We start from the raw sequence: 6,581 nt of genomic DNA, 5'->3' as shown, positions 1-6,581 counted from the left end.
CAGCAGCTGCCACCGCAGCAGTAAAAGCCTACTCTAACGCCTCCTCGAGCATATAAGAAGGGTCAAGAGCAGTATCCACGTCCATGGGATCTCTCCCTGATGTAGAAGCCTCGTCATCTGTAAGATTAAAGTAAATTTAGGCCGCGTCAAAAGACGACAAGCCTTAGTTAGGAGATTTTCGAGTTTTCAAAGCTCCGAAATCGCTCTTTTCTCGCCATATTTGGCAATTTTCCAACAAACCCGTCCGCTCATGTGGTAATTTGGGTCACGTTAAGCCTAAGTTGAAGCCTAGTCATGGGTTCGAGTCGGAATTTCGACAGCATTTCGTTATAACGGCGATTATGCCCTAGAAAAGTGTCCTGAAAAAGCTGTCACAAATCAAAATTCCGAAATGGTAGAAAGTTTACCCATCATACAGGGATTCCAAATACCAAGTTTCATCACAAATGGGCAATCCTAAGGCTATTTTCGAAGCAATATACGGTTCAGCTGTGAGACCGTCACAATTTCGCTCAAATGCTCAAAGATCAACGAAACTTCGAAACAAATGCATGGTTATGATCCTTATACTACCAATTAGCCATTTATAAAGTCAATTTTACAAGGCAAAATCGTTCGGGGGAAAAGCCCCAAATTTTCGACATTTTTAGAATTGAGAACCCTAATTTGTCGGTCCAATTTGATCAAATACGGAAGATTAATGCAAAAATAATACACATACCTCAATTAGTCATGGCAAATGCAAGCTTTTGATCAAATTTTGGCAAGAAATGGTTGGAATTTGAGAGAGTTTTGTGATAATTTATGTTTCGGAATTATGAATGAATCCCGTGTTTCATCGAGTTTTTACTCAGAAAAGCCACGCTCAGGAAAAGACGAAGCAGGTACTGCGCCTCTTCCAAAAGACGCACCTCTTGCTGCGCCTCTTCCTCAGTTTCCCTCCAAATTAATTTTTGAAGATTCGTTATAAGTTCGTTATTTGTGGGCCCATCTTTGGTGCGCCTCTTCCTTGACACCACATATCGTATATTTGGTCCATTTGATGTTTATTCTTCGCCCGGACCCGTATTTCCAAGCCAACTGTGAACTGTCGCAATATTTTTACCAAGACCTTGCTTGTCACAACGAGCGGATATTTTCTGACGGGTGTTTCGACACACCTTTATTCTGTTACCCAACGAGAGTACACGGACAACCAATCGTCCTTCTCGAGACATGGAGATCAGTTCCCGATTATGTTCCCCCAACGAGAGTACAAGGACAGGCAATCGTCCCTCTCAACACGTGGAGATCAACATCGACTCCAAGTTCTTCCGAAGTTTGTTTGAAAGCCGACCCAAGCATATTTCTCTCAGCAGTTCCTGACTACGTCCTGCTGTCTCTTCCAATATCGTATTTTGTTTCCCCTTGGAGCCTGACAGAGTAAGGAGTTTCAAGGAATTTCAGGTATGGTCTCTTCTTATGGTTGGCGATCCTCCTTACGTAGTCTAATGGACTTTAAACGACCCTCCCCGATAGTCGACAGACTTTAAAATGTTCCCGACGACAGGTCCTTGGCTCAGACCCCTTGAGCCGCCTCGCGTCGCCATAGTCGTCAGGTTGTAATCTTCGATTGACCTGATGGCTATACTTTGACTTTCGCCTTGTCCAAGCCTCAGTCAAAGTGGGGGCTCTGTAGATACCTCATTTCTGCACCTCTCGCAAACCACCCGGTGATGATTGGGCCGCATGTTTGGTATACGGAATGATTTATGACAATTCGTAAGTTTATCGACAAGTGATAGCTCAAATACTTGTGTCTACCTCATGGTTCTCATCTAGGTGTCATTACGGTCGTTTTGACAAAAATTAGAGTACATTTGGAGTCCGGGTCAAAAACCGTCTTCATTTTCAAATAACAGTTTAAAATGCCGAGTCAGAATGTTCTGGAATGTTCCGGATATTTCTATTCCATATTTTCCAATCTTTTAATCTTTAGTAAATATATCCCGAAATTATTATATAAAATATTAAGGAAACAAGATTAATCCGCTATTCCATAATAGAAACACGGAAATCTTTATTCCGCAGGAGGAAACCACTGAGGAAAAGACGGAGCAGGTGCTGCGACTCTTCCAAGAGACGCAGTGCCTGCTGCGCCTCTTCCTCAGTCCTTTTCTGCGTATTTTTCGTATCTTTTCGAGATTCACTTCCAAAGTTTCTCCGAAACCCTAATTTTCGTCGTGTGATTAGTATAAATAGAGACCTTCGGTCTCACATATTTCTCACGCGAGTGTCCGCCCTTCTCTTCTCCCTTTGCATTCTAGACCACGTTCTTACTTTTTGGCGTCTATGTGCTTGAACATTCGACCAGTAAGCTCGGATCCTTCTGAGTACCAGCCTCGTTTTGCATGACCGACCAATTTGACCAACTCCATATTAATCAACTTTAATCAACTTTGTTTAATTTCCTCTTAGAGGGCACTTTCGTCATACATTCGAGTCGAGCATCACTAAACGTTAACTTAGTCAATCTCGTTTCGTCAAACATATAAGTCTGAGGGTGTAAATCCTTCTTTTATTATTGTTCTTAATTTATTGTAATCATCATTGTAAGATTTATGTCGAAAATACGCTTAAAACCGATTTGTAAAACCTTGTTTTCAAACCCTTTTTACGGATTATCAGGAGACAAACGTCGAGAAAGGATGAAGCAACCGCTGCGCCACTTCGAAGGGACGTAGCACCTGCTGCACCTCTTCCTGAGGCTGCCGCAGTTCCTGCTTTCTTTCTTCTTCCTTCGTCTTTTGTTCGTCCTATTGTTTTTATTTTGTTTTCGATTGTTCATCGCTCATTAACATAATAATTTGAGTATGATAATTTTAACATGTAATTCATTAATATTAATTCATCATTAAAATCCCGACTTAAATCCCTTATAATTCATATTTGCGAGTTTTCGTCATTAAAATCAATTCGAGTTTTAGAGGTTCGATTCATTAATATTGAGTCTCTGGAATTCATCATTGATATATTTTCATCTGTTATTCATCGTCACCATCATTAGTTCGTCATTAATAACCTGTTTAACCTAATAAATTTGTTTTAGTTTAATTTGTGTTATTAATTCTCATAATTAACCTTTTAATCTTGTAAATAATTCGTTCAAATTATATTCATTCCATGTTTTATTGTTTTTACGACTCAATCGCATGTAAATAACATATTAAATCACTTCTATCCGAGTCAAATAATATAATCAAGCATTAAAGTTACCAATGAATATTAACGAGATGCAATTCTGGCTTCACAGCCGGAACTGAACTCAGGAACAGACGCAGTGACTGCTGCGCCTCTTCCAAGGGACGCAGCTCTGCTGCGCCTATTCCTGGTTGAGTTCTGTCTCTGAACTCCCGTTTCTGCTTTGACCTAGTTTATTAATTACGTATTTAATTAACTATTACTCGTATTATCACTAATAATCTGTTTGTTTATTCATTTATTTTTTTTATTTTCTAAAATCATCCGTTTTAAATGTATTTTCGACATAAATCAATTAAATCCGATGTAATTATTGTAATTTTCTTCATTGTATTTTTATTGTATTTCTTTTATTATATTGCTTGTATGCTTTCACATGTAATCAACTTAAATTTCTACTTTGACATTAATTGTATGCTAAATTACGTGTTCACCGACTTAGTCTATTTTTCACATGCTAGGATTAATCTAATGGATGTTGCATTGCATGCATATAAATCGACAACATATCGAGTATAGATAACTTCCCTAATCATTAGTAGAGGCCGCTATCGAGGCGGGCGAGATTAGGTGTTCGATCAAAAGAGCTTCCTAATACGTACCCTCACCCCTTACTCCAGATCTCTGTGAACACCCGTGTTCATTGGCATCCACGAGAGTCATTCTAGACATAGAATGTTAAGGGTAACGAGTTATTGGTGTCTATGTCACTACTTTGTGTTTTGACATGACACGAGATATTCGAACGGTTTCCAATTTTCCACAATAAATTGGTGGCGACTCCACAAATGCACAGAAAAGCTTGCTCGCTTTTCGCCTCCGTGGGCCCGCGTCCACAAAGACATGGATGAACCTGATTTTCGTCTTTCCAGAAATGATCCTCTAGAATTGGAAACTGAGGATAATGAGATTGAAGGAGCAAACGATGAGCTTGATCATTCTTCAAATGACAAAAAGAAGAAAACTAAAGTTATAGTTGATGATACTATAACTTTGTCTCAAAATAAGGATTCTCAACCCAATGTTATAGATGATGTTACTATAACATTGAATCCAAATCAAGGTAATGAGTCTGAAGTTATACCTGACTCAACTACAACACCAGGATTGAATTCAGGGGGAACATCCTTAAACTCTTAGCTAAATGAAGTTGGATCAAGTTCAAATGTTGAAGAACAAAGTACTTCAACAAAATGAAAATATAAGAGTTCACACCCTATGGAAAGCATACTTGGTAATATTAAAAAGGGTGTTCAAACGCGATGATCCTTGAACAATTTCTGCTCCTTCTATTCGTTCTTATCAACAATCGAACCAACAAAAATTAAGGAAGCTTTCGCAGAATCAGATTGGATTATAGCTATGCAAGAAGAACTTCAACAATTCGAACGAAACAAAGTTTGGCACTTAGTTCCTAGACCCAAAGATCGATCTATAATTGGAACTAGATGGGTGTTTAGAAATAAATTAGATGATGCTGGGGTCATAGTTCGAAATAAGGCAAGATTGGTGGTACAAGGCTATAATCAATAAGAAGGAATAGATTATGACGAGACCTTTGCACCCGTTGCTCGTCTTGAAGCTATTAGACTTCTGATAGCATTTGCAACTCATAAAGGAATGAAACTCTTCCAAATGGATGTCAAGACAGCATTTCTAAATGGGTATCTACAAGAAGAAGTCTTCGTAGAACAACCTCCTGGATTTAAGGATAACAAATTTAAAGACCATGTCTTTAAATTAAACAAGGCCTTATATGGATTGAAGCAAGCACCAAGGGCCTAGTATGACAGATTATCGAAATTTCTACTTGACAGTGGATTTATGAGAGGATTTGTGGATAAAACCATATTCCTAAAATCCAAGGATTCTGACCTTCTGGTTGTTCAAATCTACGTCGACGATATTATTTTTAGATCAACCAACCGCAATCTGTGCAAGTATTTTTCAGAGTTGATGACTTTCGAATTTGAGATGAGTATGATGGGAGAATTGAAATTCTTCCTAGGTCTGCCAATTCAACAAACTGAGAAAGACATCAAAATTCATCAACAGAAATATATTAAGGAATTAATTAGGAAGTTCAGAATGGAAAATTCCCATGCTATGTCTACTCCAATGGTCGCAGACAAGAAATTGACTTTAGATAGAGACGGTAAGTCAGTTGATGAAACAACTTACCGAGGAATGATTGAGTCATTGTTATATTTAACTGCAAGTAGATCAGATATCATGTTCAGTGTATGTGTTTGTGCGAGGTATCAATCATCTCCCAAAGAATCGCATATGACGACCGTGAAAAAAAATCTTACGATATCTTGTTGGCACGTCCAAACTTTATCTATGGTATCTTATAGAATGTCACTTCGATCTTGTCTGATATTCAGATGCTGATTACGCAGGATGCTCCCTAGACAGAAAAAGTACGTCATGTGTTGCCACGTTTGTTGGACCTTGAATTATCACGCGGGGTTCAAAGAAGCAGAATTCAGTTGCCCTTTCAACAGCAAAAGCCGAATATATTGCAGCAAGACTGGTATGTACTCAATTATTATAGCTTAAGCAACAGTTATGTGATTATGGTGCTGACGTAGGTTGTATTTCTATATTATGCGATAATACGAGTGCAATTATTATTTCCAAAAACCCTGCGCAGCACTCGCGTACTAAACACATTGAAATTATAGACCGTTTTATACGTGACCAGGTTGAAAAAAGGAATATAAAACTCGAATTTTGTAGTACTGAGAAACAATGGGCAGACATTTTGACAAAACCTTTAGCTAGAGGACATTTTGAGACTTTACGGTTGGAAATTGGTTTAATTTGTGGCACCTAAGCTTCTATAAATATTTAATCTCTTAATGATTGATTAGTATAAGGTAAGATTGTATGACTGTGTCCGTATAAGTCATTACATGAATATTTACGTTTTATAGAAATTTATTTATCGTATATATTCTGTCTGTATTTAAGAATTTATGGTGTATACAAACTTACTCTCTTAACAAATTTAAGATACATCAAATCTCTTATTTACCAAATTCTATCAAAAATCTTTTCCACAATTCCTTCATGCCACATCTCGTCCAATGTTTCTTATGCATCAATATTGTCATATCTATACAAAATCTTTTATACTCTATTTTCCTAATTTGTGTAAACAACAAACTCCCTAAACCTACCCTAGATTCCCACCTATACCCTATATCTACCCCCCTTAAACCGTGTGTCTTGGTACAATTATCACAACTTGCATTCACTTTACTTTACCAAATTTACACACCATCTCCATCATCATCATTAAATCTCTCAACCATGTCACATCCACATGCAACCAC

This window comes from Silene latifolia, chromosome 3 (genome assembly GCF_048544455.1).
Source record: "Silene latifolia isolate original U9 population chromosome 3, ASM4854445v1, whole genome shotgun sequence".
In the NCBI taxonomy this organism is placed as follows: Eukaryota; Viridiplantae; Streptophyta; class Magnoliopsida; order Caryophyllales; family Caryophyllaceae; genus Silene; species Silene latifolia.
This window is presented reverse-complemented; position numbering follows the sequence as displayed.